We start from the raw sequence: 21687 nt of genomic DNA, 5'->3' as shown, positions 1-21687 counted from the left end.
TTAAACGACTTTGATAGGTTTTAGTGTGTGTACAATGCTTTTGTCACGTTTTCCCCTTCAATTCTGAGAAACAAGTCGTTTTCTATGAGTTTTGGATGGCCGAAGACATGACATTACCCACAATCCTCTGTAGCAACCATAGACTGTATAAAACAATTAAATAATACATTATTCCGAGTGTGCTTGCTTTTCTCTTTGAAAGTCATCACATAACGGCATTGTAATACATGTTTCGGCTGCATTAAATATGACATATCTGCCGTAGTTAACTCTATTTATAGAGCCCTGATGACAAGACTTCTAGACAAACAGGAACTGCCGCCAAAACTGAAAACTTGACGTGGATCTTAAATATATAAGCAATTAAACAACATCTTACATTTCTTTTCACACAATACGTCTCCTTGCAGTATCAATACTAATTCGGCTGTCTTTTATATTTGATCCAATTGGTAGATAGGCTGTATTTATGCCATAACGGTGCACAGCTGATAGAAAGGGACACCTACTGGTTAAAGCACGTTATTGCATTTTATAATTTTATTATTAGATATGAATAGGATCCCTATAAAGTATATTGTTTACTCGTCGTTATTCTCTACTAATAGTTAATTAAAGACTGTATATAATGACTATTTGCACATCCCATTCAAGATTTCAAGATTTTCTAAGGTTTATTGACATTAAAGACTGTATATAATGACTATTTTGCACATCCCTTTCAAGATTTCAAGATTTTCTAAGGTTTATTGATATATCATATTATACACAACTACGGTGTAGTTATGCAATGAATGAAAAACTTGGGTCGCAGGTTCCTCAACAGTGCATTACAAGACATCTATCAATATGTGTGTACCTCCACCATTACATTGTCATATTCTGCACATTTCTTATTCTATCTACATACATCTTATAAGAGTATAATACATATGTATAATATCAGTTAAAATAAGTGCTTCAACATAGTTAACATTGCAGGAAAGTAATATATTAGACGTTAAGTACTTTGTCAGGCTTAATATTTATCTGTAGATACACATTTCACTGTGTGTGCTGTGTGCTCTGCATGTGTGACCATCAAAGATGGTTTCATCCCTCCATATTCATCTTCTATACCCCCAAAGCTCTTTTCTTATTCAAAAGAAGACCTTAACCTGTTAAGTTCTGAGCCTGTTTTTCAGGTCTCAGGCTCGAAAATGACATTCCCAGAACAAATGACCATATCTTCCCTTCTAAAAGGGTTAAATTAATAATCTTTTTTCTCAAAGTAATGATAAACCTGTGAGTTGGATGTAGAAAAGTCAGAATCAATATAGATGTTTTTTATTTTAAAGAAAATTCAGATTTTACATAGTAAAAAACTGTAAATTATAGTGTCCGTCCAAAAATTATTTTTTACTTATAGTGAAAACTACCCTTGGATGATGGGTTAGTAGACTAAAAGCTATAGGAATCCAAAGTACAACATATAATAAGTACCCTGTATCAAGATTGATGCAAAACAAGTGACATTTGACCTTTTTAGAGAGGTTTAGCCAAAACCACTCCACCTCTGAGGTGATTTGGGTGAAAATGTTTTTTTTTTTCATATCTCTGGCCCCCCTTGGTCGATTTTGATGGTTGACACCTCTTTCTGACCGTTAGAGCCAATAGAATCGAAGGGGGGGGGGGGGGGGGCTTCGCGCATGCAGGTTTGCACCAGAGTGAAGCGATCTCTCGCTCTGACATCTGGAAACGAAAAAGCAGTTTTATTGCTTATGGATTATCAGAAATCATTTCAAAGAGGACACAGACACATTGGATTAACCTATGGATTAACTGCAGCATCGTTTTTTATCGTTTTAATGCCATTGAAGACCAGTTTTGACCAAGGTAAGCCATGTTAGCGTTTGTAGCTACCTAGCGCCACATGTTTTGATGTACGTTTTCGTTTATAGCATCACAAATGTTTATCACTGAGTGTTGAGGTGGGCACCCCCATATTCTGTGTCTCCAGGCGATGCTAATCGATGGGTTGGCTGTGCATCTAGGATAAGTAATATGGGAGTTATGAGTGAGTTTAGGTGCAGTGATAGGTTAGCATTTGTTCGCTCGTGGCTAATTCAGAGGCTGAGTGAGCATTGTGGGGGTTTTTTGGAAAAAAAAATTAATAAGATCAGTTAGCTGAGTTTCTTCCCGTTACATGGATATAAAACATTCATAGTTTATTAAATGTTAAGATTCCTTAGACGTTGTTTCCTGCAAATGGCGCGTTTATCCGCCCGGTACCGGGGGGGCGGTGCATAACAGGTTAACATAAAGTATTCTTTAATGTTTAAATAAAGTCTTATTAGTTTGTCTGTTTTGCACATCCTCCTATTAATATCTAATAATAAAATTATAAAATGCAATAACGTGCTTTAACCAGTAGGTGTCCCTTTCTATCAGCTGTGCACCGTTATGGCGTAAATACAGCCTATCTACCAATTGGATCAAATATAAAAGTCAGCCGAATTAGTATAATTAGATTAGATACTGCAAGGAGACGTATTGTGTGAAAAGAAATGTAAGATGTTGTTTAATTGCTTATATATTTAAGATCCACGTCAAGTTTTCAGTTTTGGCGGCAGTTCCTGTTTGTCTAGAAGTCTTGTCATCAGGGCTCTATAAATAGAGTTAACTACGGCAGATATGTCATATTTAATGCAGCCGAAACGTGTATTACAATGCCGTTATGTGATGACTTTCAAAGAGAAAAGCAAGCACACTCGGAATAATGTATTATTTAATTGTTTTATACAGTCTATGGTTGCTACAGAGGATTGTGGGTAATGTCATGTCTTCGGCCATCCAAAACTCATAGAAAACGACTTGTTTCTCAGAATTGAAGGGGAAAACGTGACAAAAGCATTGTACACACACTAAAACCTATCAATGTCGTTTAATTAACAAGGATAATCTGGTGTTTTTGAGTTGATAAGTAGTGGAGATATCACTGTCAAATCAATCGACAGTAAGGGGAATACTTACTTCCGGGTGTACAATTCTCCGTTATCCAATGGGAATGGACGCTCACATTGCCTTTAACAGCCTCCGACACAAACGAATGCCGTGCTTCCCTGAGCGTCAAATACCGCCGCCGATGGGTATACATTGCAATCAGTTGAAAGCTCTTTGCGTCCGTTTATGAAGCTGAAGGAGCCTCGGCGCGTCACAACTGGACGCCACGGGACCCTGACCAAGCGTCGCTCCTGGATGCTTTGGGAGTGAGAGTGTGTTGGATGATCTGACTTGAAGTGTGTGTTTTGCTCCCGCTGCATCACAGCGGGAGGAGCTGCGTGTCTCCGTCCTGTCGCGTTTATGTCCATATCGAGATAAAGATAAATAATCTGAATTCAGTGTGCAGTGTACTTTTGCGGGGGTGAGCAGCAGAGGTGGGGGGAGGCAGGGCTATTGCGTCATCATTATCACAAAATGATCGTATAGAGGCGATCACACGGAGCCGTATGACCCCCCCCAGAGCGCTCCGTTCCCAGATCTATCCACCTTTGGACCCGTTGTCGTTTGCAGGGTCCGTTTCTATCGTTTAGTTACGGCCTCGTGTGGCAAAAAGGGCTATACGCAAGAGAAATATGTGGATACAACCCGTTTTCGTCCTCGTGGGGCACCAGCCTAACTCTTCCCGATTTCATGTCCTTGATCATTTGAAGGGTGTTCTTGATATTTCTATCTTTTCTTCAACAGTAAACAGTAACAAGTCCTCTTCACCAAATCTTGGCCTAAAAATATCATTTCCTCTCAGTAAATCCTCCTCACCTTTCATAACGGGGGAAAGCTGCAATTAAAGTGCATTTCATTTTAGTCTCATCTGGCATGCTAGCCGTACAAAGGTGCTAGTGTTAGCTGGAGGCCAGCGAGAGAGAGAGGGAACACAGAGGTATTTATAGGGAAGAAAGTAGAGAGCAAAGATGGAGGGAGGAGTCTGCGTCTGAGAGAGAAATAAAAGTGACAAAGAGGTGAAGTACGAGGATAGAGAGGGTCATATTTGATGTTTTCATTACCGCAGTACAATGAGAGGAGCTAAAGTGTTGATGTGTCACTGAGGGTTTACAGAGCAGAGAGGTTAAGTCTTCAGAGAAAACAGAAAACATTAACAGTTATTATCTGATATTGATGTCTTTGAGAGTCCATAAGATGTCATTAATATCTTAGTGATTGGTATTTTATGTAATACTTTTGACGATGTAACGATGTTTCTTCCTTTGGAGCAGAAAAATGCTTATGGCGTGAGTTAAAGGAGGAAGCATTTTGGATAATCGTAGATTCTGTATGTTTTTGATGAAAGAGAAGGAGCACATGTAGATTTATAGAGACATTATTTAGTGCATGAACATCAGAAGCAAGACTTTTTTTATATGACTGTAAGGGATCTCTAAACCTGCATTCACTTGTTTTCTCTCATTCAACACCTGAGGCAGCTACTCTCTGTCTGTCTGCTGTTTGCTGCTCAGCACAGAGTGTACAGAGGATTTTTTGAACACAAGAAAAAACGGAACACCACCAACAAAAACTCAAGTGTCATTTACGGATGACGCGTTGCCATCCTTGTTTGACTAACAGGTGATCTCAGAGCTCATGTGACACCTGCAGATTACAAAAACAGCACAGCATGAGAGACAGCAGCAGAGATAGAAATATGTTGATTAAAACTCGGTCATATCTGCAAGAAATCTTACAGTTTTTAGATTTGTTTTGCTGTAATGGGACAAAAAACAATGCTAATTGACAACTTCAAAGCAAACATTTCATATTATATCAAAATATAGGGGCTTAAATATGTATTTCTTTAGTTCTGATAAGAGTTGTTCTAATACAATACAGCAGAAATACATCCGGGTGATATTCTGTATGTCACTTTGTGGAGTCTTCGGTTTGTCACAGTGAGACTTTGAGTACTGTGATATAAAAAAACGTTCCTGTTCCGTAGTTTCATTCTCCCTCCATGCACCTTCTCTAACTTTTCCACCTTCCCTCCCCCTCCCTCTTTCTGTTCATTGTTCCAGCTTCAGGTGCTGCTCGGCTGGTTAATGGTTAACGTAGGGCTGGGCGCTGGCCAGAGCGCGGGAGGAGGTGGCAGCCATGAAGAAACGGTGACATTTCACTGCCATTATTCATCCATGCTTTGTTCCCGCAGCGCGAGGACTGTTTGCACTGGGATGGAGTACAGGGCGGAGGGATGCTGAGAGGGAGGGATGAATGGGGAAGGGTGTGGAGAAAGGAGGGGGGGGGAGGGGGGAGTGATCGGGGGTTTGAGAGGTGAAGAAGTCATGGGGTTAAAGTGTGAGACACCTATGAGGGGAGGATAAGAGACAAAGGCCTCTGTGTTTCTATCTCTGATCTAATCCTCGTCATCTCCTGATGTTCGTCTGTCTTTTACTTTTCTTAAAGTTCTTTCTTGTAGTCCTTATTTCTTTCTATCCCACACATGTATATAAATTAGGCCCACACACACTCAAACACACACTTGCTCTTCCCAGCTGTTTACATGGTGTGTTTGCACAATATGGTGGCTGGGAGGTGGAGGGCGGGGTGTAAACCTCCGTCAGGGATGTTCTCCTGCGTCCAAACTGCCACAGATAACCTCATCAGCTGCTCCGCTCCATTGTTTCAGGACTGATGCAGCCAATTCATGAACCCAATGATGAGACAACAGCATAAAGCTATTTTCCATAAGCCACTTAAAGCTTTACATGACCATAATATATGACTGGTTTGCTTTCTGCTCATAGCATGCTCTCCAGCATATAAAGTTAGATGTTTTTGTTCCCAATCTGTTGATGTTGTTATGCAGGAAAGTCCATGAACCATGTAGGCTCAACCAGGATGGATTTATCTGACAGTAAAATAAACTATGATTGAAACTTTCTTCAAACTTTAATCCAGGTAATTTACCCTATAATTAGCCTCAAAATAATTGACCAAATAATTAGAGTTACAATAAAGATACACTAAATCCCCAAAAGCTTCCTCTCAACTCATCATGAACAAACAAAATACTTTTGGTACCAGGTACTTTCTATTTGTATTTTCCACTGAGGGCAGTCACCCTTATTGTAGGATGGATGTTTTAGCTGATCGTCATAGTGACGCTGCGTGAAACTTCCATGACATCATCTTCAACACCCTTACTTTAGTCAACTGGAATGATGGAAGAAGTACTCAGATACTTTACTTACTTTGTTGTTAAATTAGTTATAACACAGTCTAAGCGTATTCCATTACAAGTACAACTTCTTAGTTCAACATGTTACTTAAGTAAAGTACAGAAGTTTTATGAACAAAACGTACTTAGAGTATCAAAACTAAAAGTACTCATAGTGCAGAATGGTTATTTTAAAAGATTTGTATTTTAAAGGAAGTCATATAACTCTGTTTTTACCACTAACAAATACATATAAGAGTGTTTTAATGTTGTGATTCATTAATGTGAAGCACATTTTGGATACTTTGTGTACTACAGAGTGTTAAGTACTGTACAAGTCATCACTTTTAGTAGTTTTAGTATTTTTACCCGAGTAAAGGATCTGAATACTTCTTGCACCACTTAGGTTTAGACAATACACAAGGCAAGGCAATGAGAAAATGACTTTAGGGCCAGTTCTGACTGACTCATTCATTTGAATGGAGCCAGTCTGTCGGAGCAGAAACAGTGACAACGCAGGGTCATCAACGCAACATGACGTCACCTGGTGCTGCTTCGTCCAATCAAACACATGCAAGAGCACATTCCTGATACATTACCTCGTAATGTCAACACTGTATTTGAGCTGCTTACCTCTTGACCTTAAAGGTGAAAGAAAAATAAATTCCCGTCATAACATTCCAGACTTGTTTTATTGTCTGGAATCAATCTGATCAATGACGACATGTATAGCCGCATGTCATCATTTCAGCGCTGGTTGTCTTGGTGGTGCCCAGCAAACGATGTGGGCTTCGTAAATAATTGGACAGCCTTCTTATCTGGGGAAAACCTGATCTGATTAAGAGAGACGGCATTCATCCTACTCTGGAAGGTGCAGATCTAATTTCGGCAAACATTTCAGAGCTCTCTCCAATAAAATACCCAATATTAACGGTGTGTGTGTCTGCCCAAGGACAATTTAAAGTAAAACCTAATAGAGGTGTCATACATAATAACCTAATAAAAGTAAATGTAACAACTACTACAGTGCAACAAAACAGGAAGATGAAATGTGGACTCTTAAACATAAGATCTCTAGCATCTAAAGCAATATTGGTAAATTATTTAATACCTGCTAAAAATAAACAGCAACAAAACTGAGCTCATCATTGTGGCTCCCAAGGCGCAGCTCCAGAAGGTTGGTGACCTGCTTCTCACCATTGATGGCTGCTCCATCTCCCCGTCCACTGAAGTCCGCAACCTGGGAGTCATCCTGGACTCCACCCTCTCTTTCCAGGTGCATATCAAATCCATTACCAAATCCGCCTTCTACCATCTCAAAAACATTGCCAGACTCCGCCCCTCACTCTCTGACTCTGTGGCAGAAACACTCATACACGCCTTCATCACATCCCGTCTGGACTACTGCAATGTCCTGTCCGGGGTTCCCAGCAAAACCCTGGCCAGGCTCCAATATGTCCAGAACTCTGCCGCCAGGCTTCTCACCCGCACTAAGCCATGGCAACATATCACCCCCACCCTCATCCACCTCCACTGGCTGCCGGTCAAGTCCCGGATTCAGTACAAAACACTCCTCCTCACGTACAAGTCCCTCCATACCCTCGCCCCCCAGTACTTAACAGACCTCCTACATCCCTACACCCCCTCTCGGAGTCTGCGGTCCTCAGACACGGGCCTGCTCTCCGTCCCCCGCTCTCGCCTTCGTACTGTGGGTGACAGGGCGTTCAGTGTTGCGGCCCCCACCCTCTGGAATGCACTTCCTGCCGAGATCCGGAACGCTGCCTCACTGGACATCTTCAAATCCTCACTGAAAACGCACCTGCGGATTTGTTGCAAAAGGCTTTCTCCGTCATTCACGCGAGGCAGACGCAATTTTTACAGGCTCCCACTACCTGTTAGCATCTGGCATCTGTTAGCATCTAGCTCTCCTGCTTACAAACATTTAGCCATCCCTGCTTATACAAGTAGTAGTTTTAGTTGTCTGCGGTCTGCGGAGGCCTACTCCCACCTGTCGAGTACGGCTGTGCTGAGGTGGTTTTCCCCCGGAGACGTCGCGAAGAGACGGAGCGGCTCCACCTGTTGCTGCCTGCTTTCCACCTGTCTGGTGTCTGCGATCTGCGATCTGCGATCTGCGATCTGCGGAGGCCTGCTCCCACCTGTTGAGTACGGCTGTGCTGAGGAGGTTTTACCCCGGAGACGTTGCGAAGAGACGGAGCGGCTCCACCTGCTGCTGCCTGCTTTCCACCTGTCTGGTGTCTGCGATCTGCGGAGGCCTGCTCCCACCTGTAGAGTACAGCTGTGCTGAGGAGGTTTTACCCCGGAGTCGTCGCGGAGAGACGGAGTGGCTCCACGCTTCGGGCTTGGCCTGCTTCCACCGGGCGTGTGCTGCTGTGCGGAGGAGGATTTTACCACGGCTGGGGCCTGCTTTCCACCTGTCCTGGTTCTGCTGTTGCGGAGGCCTGCTCCCACCTGTCGTGTGCTGCGGTGTCGTGTGCTGCTTGCTGAGGAGACCTTTCACCCCGGGGATACCACGGAGGGACCGGAGCGCTTCCACACTGCTGCTTTCGCCTGTCCTTTGCTGCTGTGCTGATTTGCTCCAGGAACATCGCGGATACTGTGTGCTGGTCTGGGAAAATGGCCCATATCGGGATTCTGCTGTGCCTGTTAACTGTTTTGGACTATGAGAAGATCTCTAGTCATCCTGAGAAGTCTACTGGATTCAGGTCTGTTCTGCCACCTGCAGTGGGCATCCCCTGCAAAGGTTCGGATGTGTTACACAAACAATTACCTGTTGCCTTGTCACAGACAATCTGCTCGACAAAATATGTTTGTCTTTTTTGTTTTCCTGCGATGATGGTTCTTCAGGACTGCTTCTTAAAGGTGGGGTAGGTAAGTTTGAGAAACCGGCTCGAGATCGTTAGAATTTGAAAATACACAACCGGAGAAAATCTGCCACTTCCTTACAGAGCCCCTCCTCCAACACACACGAACGCGCACATGACCAATGAGGGCACGGGATAAGTTTGTGCACAGATGGAAGGCTGACAGGCAGGTAGGCCATCCAGTTATTTTAGCCGGGCCGGCTAAAATGATTGGTCGTGCTTTTTACAGTATTACGGCTTCCACAGATGACATTTTTTTATGGATTTTTTGTCAAAGCACTTAAGATATTCATTGCTATCGGGATGTTAAGAGCATTCCATGGAATATAACAAAAAGTGTATCTCGAGCCGGTAAACCCTAATCCTAACCCTAACCCTAACCTTTAAGCTCAAATCACACTCTCGCAGACTTTTCCGGTGATTCTAAAGTAGATGACAATGTTTGTGTGTCGATTAAGAGGAAAAGATGCCTGTTTTTTTTGTTGTTATTACTGTCAGGAAATGTTCAACCTAACCCTGGTCCGCCCAGTAGTAGTAGTCAGATCGCTACTCCTGCTGATTTTAAAGCTAGGTCTGGGTTGGGTTTCATCCACTTGAATGTGCGCAGTCCATGGGCGTTATATGAGGGTGGGACAAGTCCCCCCACTTTTTCAAATGATTAGTTTAGACCCCCCACTTTTACTATGCGGAAAGTCCGTGAATCGGTCTATCCACTCGCCGCACTTTGTAGAGCGCTGTGTCAGTGCTTCACTATCAAATGAAATCCATTCCACTTGCTTATTGAGAGAATGCCCAAATCAATGAAACTCCGTACCATGTTTTCACTGCTACTTTGTACCAAGGCAGATTCTCACATAGCGCGCGCATGTTCATGGAGTGTTGTCATAGTTGGACAGCTCAGATCTGTTGTATGAAGCGATGCCGGTAGCGGAGGTAAGGCACACACACCAAATGTTCAGGAAATGGTTAATACAGCGAAAATCAAAGCTGACGATCTCTTGGTTTGATATGTTTTCTCCCCCAGACAACATGGACATAAGAAAAAAAAATTCAAAGAAGAGGAAAGTAAGTCATCAGCTGGTACAGTAGCAGTTAATCAGTTAACAGTGATGGCGGCATCTCACTTCTGGAGAGGAGTTTCGTCTTTATGTCATGATAGAGAGATACAAATACTGAATAGTTTAGATGAGAAAAGGCATCGAAATGCCAGGTTACTAGTATTTATCATGTAAACAGGGAACATGAATAACCCGATCTCTCTGTGCTCATGTAAACACCATATCCCCAATATGATCATAACCGGGATAATACTCATAAACGGCTTACTGATGTCCATGTAGAGACGCAGTCAGTGTGTAATAATTATCACTTCACCACCTCTCTTGACATCTAGGCACTTGAGAGTGAGTCAGAGGCAGAATACAGGGACAGTGGAGAGAGGTCCATTGCTGAGGTGAGTGATGACAGTTGAGAGTAAATTGTGATGTGGACTCTCATCCCAGGATTTTAAGGAAATCAGTGGGGATATTGAACAGGAAACATTTCAGTCAAGGGGCATCATATGACCAATATACTGTAGACAGAAGAGCAACATTTATTTGAACATTTAAGTCAATGATACCATTCCTAGGTGAACTTAACATCCGTATGGAGTCAGATCAGTCTCAATATTAATAAATGCTCACAGAAGGATTCACAAATGTATTTTGCGATTTATATATAAATGACTCTCCACAACAATATCTCTCAATGCACTCACAAATATTTATTGTTGTATATAAATGTACAAAAAATGGGCATTTAAACTGCTTTTTATTAATTCAAAGACAGCTCTGAATTAATAATCAAATATGTTTCCTTTCTTTACTACTGGATGAAATTACAAAATGTACCCATCATTTTCCTCATGCTAGTATAGCCACATAAAAGTATCAAACCACCTGTTAAAATGCTCTAGAATACAGGAAATCTATATATTTTTTCACCCCCCGTTAAAAATGTCCCCCCCACATTCAGGATGCTTCCTACGCCCATGGGCATACGCCGTCTGTTAGGTAAACTAGATTTTGTCCGCATTTGGGCAAGCTCGACTGACGCTGACGTCATTGTGTTATCAGAAACATGGCTAAATAAATCTATTTTGGCCTCTGACATTGCCTTAAATGGTTATAATGTGTATCGCTCCGACCGGCCTAATAAAGGTGGTGGCGTTGCCATTTATGTTAAGAATAAGTTCAGTGTAACCACATTAGTTTCCAAATCTATCAGTAAGCAATTCGAATTTTTAGCCTTAAATATAGAAGTGGCAAAGGGTCAACAGGTCATGGTGGTGGGCTGTTACAGACCCCCCTCAGCTGTCAAGGACTCCTTGTCTTCACTAGCAAATCTTTTATTGCAACTAGACTACAAGGAAATAGTGCTACTTGGTGATTTTAATTGGGACTGGTTAACTGCAGTATCAGAGGATTTAAAAAACCTTTGTATCTCTTTAAATGTTACTCAGATTGTTGACAGTCCTACTCGCCCTAACATTAAGTCCCCTAATAAATCCTCCCTAATTGATCTCATTCTAACTAATGTTCCCTATAAATACTCATCTGTGGGAGTATTTGCGAATGATGTGCGTGACCACTGTGCTGTAGCCACAATTAGGGACACTAAGGTCCAAAAGGTTAAACCTCGTATTATCAGTAAGAGAGACATAAAACATTTTGTGGAGCAGGGTTTTGTTCATGATCTGTTTGGGTTTGATTGGGGAAAAATCGATCTGTGTGCTGATCTAGAACTGCATGGTCTTATTTTTATCTTGGTTTTATGGAGATCATTGATAGACATGCACCCCTACGAAAATTTAGAGTAAAGGGACGAGACAATCCTTGGTTTTCTGCTGAACTGTCCAGTCTCCTGCATGAGAGAAACAAGGCCTGGGCAAAGGCTAGGAAATCAGGCTCAGAGGTAGAATGGCTGCGTTTTAGGCAGCTAAGGAATAGCTTCACTTCACAGGTCAAAAGTGCTAAGTCGAAGTACTATTTGTCAGTTACCACAGAAAACCTAAATAATCCTAGGAAATTTTGGAAAGCCATAAAATCGATATCCACCGGTGAGATCCGAAATGAGCTACCTCCGTGCCTTACCACAGCATCTGGCTCTATATCGGACATCATGTTAAATTGCTTTAATAAGCATTTTGTGTCCTGTGGCTCTCTGTTTGATTCCGTGACTAACTCTGCTTCTGTGAACACCACAGTCGGTGACTCTGAACAATGTGGTCTGGAAAACCCTTTCAGTTTTACTCCTTTTACTGTTAATGTTGTTCATGAAGCATTATCTAAGTTAGATCCTAAGAAACCGGCTGGCCCGGACAACGTAGAACCTTTCTTTTTAAAGATAGCTGCAGATTTTATTGCTCCACCTCTCACTACTCTTTTTAACCTCTCCCTCAGCACAAATGCAATTCCAAAAGTATGGAAGTCAGCTTATGTCTTGCCTTTGCTAAAAGGAGGGGAAGCAACGATTTTAAATAACTATAGGCCAATCTCGAAATTGTCAGTTCTGGCTAAGGTTCTTGAACGCCTAGTGAGTGAACAAGTAAAGGTGTTTTTATGTAAAAATGATATCCTGTCTAAACATCAGTCAGGCTTCAGAAAGCAACATAGCACCATCACTGCGACAATGAAAGTGGTGAATGACATTACGAGTATTTTAGATAATAAGCAGAGTTGTGCAGCTCTATTTATTGATCTTTCTAAAGCGTTTGATACCGTCGATCATCGCATCTTGAGAATGTGGCCATGTAATAAGCGGGATAATTTGCAACGACTTGGTCATTATGGGGAAAATAACACCCGTCGGGATCCTGATCTGCCTGACGAGGCTCCATTAAAATATAAATATTTTTAGTGAATTACTGAGTTTAGGCACGTTAATAACGTTTTAATGAAGTTGAATACAGTATATTCATATTTGTCAGTGATTTCATGTCCATTCGGCGAACATAAACATAAATGATCGTGGTGAAGATGATGATTAAATTAGGATTAAAAATCGAGAGCCGGCTGCATTTCCTCTCGTTCGTTTTTTCCGACTAAACAACATTATTTTGTTAAATAACAACATGGTGATGTTTTGTAAATGATTACATGTCTCTTATTTAGCACAGACTATGATCCTATCCGTGACATATGGATCTTAACAAAGATCCGCTATACCAGGGGTATTCAACTAAAATTCAACGAGGTCCAGTTAGAGAAAATCTCCCCATGCAAAGGTCCGGAACATCAAAATATCTAACTTGCTTTATGAATTAGTGTGATATATATTGAAGTAGCCTGTAGCTGTATCAACGTCTGCATGTAATCAACAACTGACTGCCAATCAAATAAAGAAAGTACAATTCAAAAACAACAATATTTATTGTCAATTAACATTGAACTATACAGATATACAGTAAATACTGTGGATATGTGTAATGTTCCTCTCGGGCTGCATTTAAAAATAAAATAGAGAAATAAATAAAATAGCTTTGTTAACCGTTTCACATCATGACTTAACAGTTTCAGACGATTATAGAACATATCAGTCTTTACACATCATAACAATTGAACAGTTTTAAAGTTTCTCTTTCTTTCTCTCTTATATTGCAGTCCCTCACTCACTTTTCTTTAATTCAGTGCGAGAATTGAGCTGGAGCTTGTCCTGCCAGGAGTTTAGATCTGGGCTGAAATGGTGTCAGGGCCATTCTCATACACACATGCAGGTGCTCATTGGTTAGCCTCGGTTAGCCTGCCCTGGAACTATATTTAGTTTTAATTTCGATCCTGGTGGACTGATCATATTGGGCTCTGAGACTGCTTATTTTTTGTGACCTCAGTTCTGACTTGAGAGGGAATGTTTGGTCAAACACTTTGTGTTTTGTCTCATAGTGGGGTTTTGGCACTTTTAATCAGGGTTGGGAGGGTTACTTTGTAAATGTAATCGGTTACTGAATACATGGCTCTGAAAGTAATCCGAATACAGTTAGAGTTACGTGTCTTAAAAAAGTAACGTATTCAGATTACTTTTAGAATACTTTTGGAATACTTTATTTTTCCATAACAGATGGGTATGTTTTGGTGAACAGGAGACACTTAATTTTACTGTTTTAATGGCTTATCAAGAGCACAACTCAAACACAACATCTTGGTGTCATTCTGGACAGCTCCCTCTCATCTGCACCCCACATAAAAAACATCACCCGGACTGCATTCTTTGTACTCTCTTAAACCTTTCCTTGGAATATGTTATGAATTGTCAGGTGTCCTTGGGTGCTTTGAAAGGCGCCCCTAAATAGAATGAATTACCATTATTATTTATTATCTGAAACGACGTAATAACTTTTAAAACTGTTTCCAGTCACTTGCCCCATGCATTCAGCAGCAGCAGGCCATTCACTTTGATTTGATCCCGTTATGAAATGTCATCATTTCGACAATAAAGAAATGCTACATAAACGTTATCTTGCACATTTTATCGAACCATCTCCGTTTCTATATATTTTAAAAGAGATCTCTCTCTCTGATCTGCGTGCGGGGGCGGGGCCTCACAGACATGCTGCAGCGCTGTGCAGTGTGCACACAGTTCTGCTGGTAATGAATATTACATTTTATGAGGAAACTTTTCCACCAATAATTCCAAAAAGTATTCCAAAATGTATTCACATTCACCGCTTCTCTCCCTGTATCGCTAATTATTCTCTTCACTCACTTTCCTCTCCGCTTCTCTCTGCCGCTCTCTCGTCTCTTCTTCTGTGTTTCTCTCCCTGTATCGCTCACTCGTCTCTTTCGCCCCCTGAATAGAATAGAATCGCCCCCGTCAAAATTGAAATCCCCTATTAATGTATTGATTATAGGTCCGGGTCCGTATAGGTCGGCGTCTGGGTCCGGATCCGGACCGCGGTCCGCCTGTTGCCGACCCCTGCGCTATACAGTAGTACCAGACATACTGTACATCCAGCGTACTGTATCGAAGTTGATTTCACATGAGCTCCAGTGTGGAACCCCACTGCACCCCCTGGTGGATCAATGATCCATTGCAGCTGGCTTCACAATAATTACATTTATTTATCACGGGGGCGATCTCAAGTCACGCTGGAGGTTGTCTCTTGATCGAGGGTAGACCCCGTGCCGACCACGGCCCTCGCGTTTCAAACTGTCCTAAATGAGGTGCTACATCTGTATGCTTCCGTTAGGCAATATTATAAGGAATCATTCTGTAAATGTCCATTGTTATGCGGATGATACTCAACTATATTAATCCATCAAGCCTGATGAATCCAATCATCTAAATAAAATTCAAGACTTTCTCAAGGACTTAAAAACGTGTGTTAAATGTTAAACACGGTTATTGTACTCGGCCCAAAGAATCTACGAAACAAACTATCTAAAGATATATTAACTATGGATGGCATTAATTTGGCCTCCAGTGAGACTGTAAGGAATCTTGGTGTTATATTTGATCAGGATTTATCTTTTAACGCCCACATAAAATCAATCTCAAGGACCGCCTTCTTTCATCTACGTAAGATTGCAAAAATCAGGCATATCTTGCCTCAAAACGATGCAGAGAAACTAGTCCATGCATTTGTTACTTCAAGGCTGGATTATTGTAACTCTTTATTATCAGGGTGTACCAAGAAGTCAGTTAAGTCGCTTCAGCTGATTCAAAATGCTGCAGCACGTGTACTAACCAGAGTTAGGAAAAGGGACCACATTACTCCTGTTCTGGCTGCCTTACACTGGCTCCCTATAGAACACAGGATAGCATTTAAAATTCTTCTTCTCGCCTACAAAGCCCTTAATGGGCAGGCGCCATCTTACCTTAAAGAACTCATTATACCCTACTGTCCTACTAGGGCATTGCGTTCCAAGAATGCAGGGTTGCTGGTTGTTCCTAGAGTCTCTAAAAGTACAATGGGAGCCAGAGCCTTTTCTTATCAAGCTCCACTTTTGTGGAATCAGCTTCCAGTTTGTGTTCGGGCGACAGACACCCTATCCGTTTTTAAGAGTGTGCCTAAGACCTTCCTTTTTGATAAAGCTTATAGTTGATCAAATATTCTAATAAGAGTGCATTGACGTAGACACGTTGTGCCTCTTCACCTATACATTTGAGTTCTTACTCTTTTTCCTTACTGATGGTATGTAATTTGGTTGTGTGTAGACGGTTGAAGCAGGGAGAGGCATTTACGTGCCTTGATCCCTGCCGAGTTGACGCACAACTGTTGAGTGGTGTCAGTGCCAAAAAACCTTTTAGGAGCAATGCATGGTATAGATGTGGCGCATACATCTTAATTCCTACTCTTTTCCCTAACCCTATCCTAAGGGAGTGCATGTGCGTAGACACGTTGTGCCTCTCCACCTCTGTTCCTTACTTCTTACTTGCTACCCCTTTCCCTCACCCTATCCTAAGGGAGTGCATGTACGTAGACACGTTGTGCCTCTCCACCTCTGTTCCTTACTTCTTACTTGCTACCCCTTTCCCTCAACCTATCCTAAGGGAGTCCATGTACGTAGACACGTTAGTTTAGCTGCTATAGGCTTAGACTGTCGGGGGATACCTTACTTCTTCCTTCTGTCTGTCTGTACCTGCGTACTCTCATGTTCAGAATAACCCAGCTTCCCCCAAATTTCTGTTTGGTGTCTATATCTACGCCGGGATCCTGAGTCGTGGCTGATCCTGTTGCTGCGGTCCTGTGTCCTGGATCCTCTATCCTGAGTTCTGGATTTGAGTCCTGGACTTCGAGTCGTGGCTGAACCTATCACTGCGGTCCTGCCTGACTCTCATCATACTACTTCCCTGATGGCTCCCACAGGATTGTTGACATCCTCGTGGATTCATCTTCTTATTATAGACACATGCATTTCCAAACATTTGGACTACCTATCTTCGATTTACACACGGCATCTATTGCACTTCTGTCCGTCCTGGGAGAGGGATCCCTCCTCTGTTGCTCTCCCTGAGCTTTCTCCCATGTTCCCCTTTAAACTGTGGGGTTTTTCTCTGGAAGTTTTTCCTTGTACGATGTGATGGTCTAAGAACAGAGGGTGTCGTATTGTCATACTGATATTCTGTACAAACTGTGAAGTCCACTGAGACAAATGTAACATTTGTGATATTGGGCTATATAAATAAACATTGATTGATTGATTGATTGATTGATTGATTGATTGATTGATTGATTGATTGATATTGCAGGTTATAAAACTTTGATACAAATCTAATATGAGGAGGGAAATGCATTCAACACATTTAGACCTTACTGATACACACAATGTCCTTTGATGATTAACAGAAATGTTTATAACAGATGTAACCTATAACATCTAAGCATATACATTGTTCACAGATATTAAAAGACTTGCATGATGAAACATTTTTTATTCAATTTGCCTTTTATATTCCCCATTAGATTTGTGTGAATGTACAATATGGTACTTCTCAAGCAATTTATCCTGATGAAATAAGGCATGTATTTGCGCAATGCTTGTGAAAAAATGTATCATTTACTTTAGAATATTTCAAATAAATAAATGCAGTCCTACGAGTTGTTACTGTTCTGCCTAATAATAACCAAAGGCAACCATTAATCTCTTAAAATAAAGAGTTTGGTACAAAAGTTAAATTATATTTTAAAAAACAGGTATCTTCAATATCACATCTGGTGTCTACCTCATCCTCATTGTATGGCACACTTGTCTGCAGGTGAGTCATTCACATGTATTGTGCATGTCAGTGTGTGTATGTGTGTCTGTATCTGTATACAGTGGGGTATATTCTTACTGAGATCACTCGCACACACACACAGGTTGTGCAGAACAATGGCTGGCTTTGACAGAGCCGGGCTGTCAGGAGGAGATGGGCTGGACCTATTGTCTGCTGTGTTTACTCACAGACTCACCTGGCACTGAGCTAATAGCAGCGGCTCTATCTGTCAGAGCAGGGGACGGGGGTCTCAGCCCACACACACACACACACACACACACACACACACACACACACACACACACACACACACACACACACACACACACAAACACAGTCACATATATAATGTGAGATACACAGAGTGGAATACAGTTTCATATCTGTCTGCATAAAAATAACATACAGGCTTGACAAGGAACCGATCTGTGTAATATTTTCTAAATCCTGTGTGTGTATGTGTGTGTCCATGTGTGTGTCCAGTCACACCTGGGTGTCCTGGGAGGTTCTGGGTAAAGGGGAGGGTTTATGGAGGAAAAAAGAGGAGGAGGAGGTGGGGGTTCTTTCAGGTTTTTACCACTGTGCAAACACACACACACTATACACAGTTGATGGGTTTTGATGGGATCAGTTAGAAGCCTCAGAGTGACCCTGCCCCAACCCCACCCTTGTTTGATCGACAAGGGTGAGAGAAGAGGGTTATGTGTGTGAGTGCCAGCATGAGTGCCGGGAGTGTGTTACAGAAATCCCAACTATTCTGACTAGACAGAAACACAGAAAGACGCCAACATTTCACTTATTCGGAACCTCGAACACACAATGCCAGACATGGCAAAACTTTAATAGCATAATGCGCCATGTTATGTTTTTGTTATTTGTACAAAATATATAGTAGGAAATGAGAATTTGCTATGTTAAGATATAGTGGAGTTATTGCTTACTGAGTCACACACTCTCTGTACGCGTTGTTATCCGAGCTTTGTTTATGTAGCCAGGCTGTCTGCACGTGAATGCTAGTGCATGCTAGTCCCTGTTGCTAGCTAAGCGTCGCCACTCTGCACTATACTCATAAAGCGGTTAATGCTGATAACTCTGTCATGACCTACAAAGCAATCAAAATAGCATAACGCTCACTATTTTGGTTCCCCATCAGGTTAATACAGTGGCGTAACTATCGACGGTGCAGCCGGTGCAACGCAGCCCAGAGCTGGCCAGGGGGCCCATGCAAAAAAAAAATGTTAGGGCCCCAATAGCATTGACTGGTTCACGCAGTATTCAAAGTAACCAAGCAACCTAAATTAATTTGTAATTTGTCTGTCCAATGACCTTGCTCCCTTTCATGTCATGTGATACCTTGTGTGACGAGCTAACCGTTTAATCAACCTGTACTGTACCAAGCAACTGTAGCAGCAAGTTTGGCAGCATTATAAAAATGTTAATAGCTTGCATTTATAATGTACAGCAAACCAAAGCACAAGGGCGGCGCTCAAAAAAGAAAGGACAAGAGAGAGTGTATGTCAGTGCGTGTGTGAGCGCATCAGCGTGCGCTTATGTTTGGGGCGATGGGGGGGGCCCAAAACAATATTTGCACCGGGGCCAATCACAACCTTGTTACGCCACTGGGTTAATACTATAAACTCACTCAGCACTGTTGTTTGCATTGCTTTTCACTGTAAGCACTTTTAGCTCCTTGCTACTTACAACCTAGTGAAGTTGGGACACCCTGTAAAGACAATCGCTCAGTCTCAAATATTCTCTGAATTCTATATTGAAAATCCTAAATAACACAAAAGCTAACAAATCCATCTCTCAATATCTTTTTTAAGGGGTCAGTCATTTCATCTTTCTGGGCACTGTAGTTTTCAGCAAGTATTACTAAAACAACAGTACATAGTTTATTTGTCTGGGCCTATTTTCAACAGTGGATTAATACTTATTTGGTGCTCTCATAAGGATTTGACACACATTTATAATGCACAACCCTTACTAACACCAACAATTGGTGCGGTACGTACCCTGTCTCAACGTAATTCAACTGTTCAGCAATCAATTCAATTGGAATATTAAACTAGGATTGAACTGATGAACTTTGAGTTTTAGCTTTGCCTGGGAGGTTTGGTTTCCAGTCCAGTGTGACTGTTTTTGTCTCTTTCTGAAAAGGTCTCAGTAGATCAGGGCAGCGGTGTCATAGGCCTCTTTTGTTTCACGACATACCCTCTCGTTTCAGCGGTTCGAACCCATGGCAGAGTTTCCCCGGTTCACTCTCAGGACTCAAGGCCTGAGCAGTCAGGAGCAGGGCCGACCTCCACTGATAAGACTTCTTTTTTGTTTTTCGGCTTGGGGCTTGGCTGTCTGCCAGCTGATAACAGCACGGGGCATACCTGCTGCATTAATGATTGTTTAGCCCTGCCTCCTGCCCTCGCCCAGGTTCTTTATTTTAGCATAATTCTTTATCGTTTAGGCATTGAGCAGAAACCAAATCTTATCAGGGAAAAGGCAGGAGATCTACTCTATGTATGCCATTAGCAGCGCTGATTCTAGAAATTAAATATTCTACAGGAAGAAATGATATTGCTTGTCCCCCCCCCCCCCCCTTATTAAACAGTTCAGTACCTTTCTACATACATACAGAGAAGGTTCTCAGAATGATGAGAAACAATATGTGGAGTATGTACTTAGGACATGCAGTAGTACCTGGTCGAATGAAGCGAATCCTCATAAACAGTGGAGTCGCACCGACAGCCGGTAATGGAGGGAGGGTCTTTATCCACAGTGGCATCTGTTCAAAGCATGTTGCACACCACCGCACTCCTAACTACCTACAAGTGCATGTGTTGTGGGCTTTCATGTGACATAATGGATCCTGTGCCGGCCACAGTGGAGGTCCTCAGCTCTCTGAAGCTAAGCACTGACTGGGTTTCGGGTGGAGGCTTTATGCTTACCCTAAAATGCAATCAATACAGTGGATACAACATATGTATAACTTCAATTTGATCACCTTATTTATCCACATTTTCCTCATATAAACATTAACGTTAAAAACTTAATTAGACTACTAAAAGACAAATAAACACAACTGTTGAAAACACATCTGATTTGTGGGACTCTTTTAGTAATGTAACATAATTGCCCAGACTTTAAATGGATTATATAATGATTTTGTGTATCTCTTGTAGATCCAAGGAGTTAATAATACATGTAAATACACTTTTTGAAATATTTGACCAAACAGCAACATAATGTGTTTATCTGTCAAGTTAAAAGGGTCAGGTAAAATCCGCTATCTACTGACGTCTACTTGCATTACTTTTTTGATGCAAAGTCGCTAAATTCTGTTTCTTAGAGTGCGGGTCGATCACCCTTTTGTTGTAGCACTACTACACTATATGGGAATTCTGCTTTCCCCAAAAGTGCTATTCGCATGCATGTTTGTTTACAAACACTGTTTTTTCCCATAGAAGTGTTTTCTGATCATAATACATTTTGCTAAAAAAATCTAATTATATTCTGATGTTATTAAGGTTATTCAGTTTACAACTTGGTTAAGGTTAGGGGACCTTCATCATTGTGGTTTAATAAAAACACCTGTTTAGGGTTGAGAGTGGGATGCTTTATTGAGATGTGCATCCATCTAGACCTCTTTAATAACGTCCGCCAACTTCCTCCTCTGCTTTAAATAGTCGAGTGACTATACAGCTGTGGAGAGCTTTGTCTCTTGGACAGCTGACGTTATTAACGACTTGAGGACATTAAAGACTGGAAGTATTTGTTTTTATTATAAAATCACACAGAATGCAGTTAACAGGAATAAGACAGAAACGTTTTAATCTTTATATCTCATCCCCAATAATACAAATATTCACTGAGCCAAGACAGACATCAACA

The sequence above is a fragment of the Trematomus bernacchii genome, unplaced genomic scaffold (assembly GCF_902827165.1).
Source record: "Trematomus bernacchii unplaced genomic scaffold, fTreBer1.1, whole genome shotgun sequence".
NCBI classification, from domain to species: Eukaryota; Metazoa; Chordata; class Actinopteri; order Perciformes; family Nototheniidae; genus Trematomus; species Trematomus bernacchii.
This window is presented reverse-complemented; position numbering follows the sequence as displayed.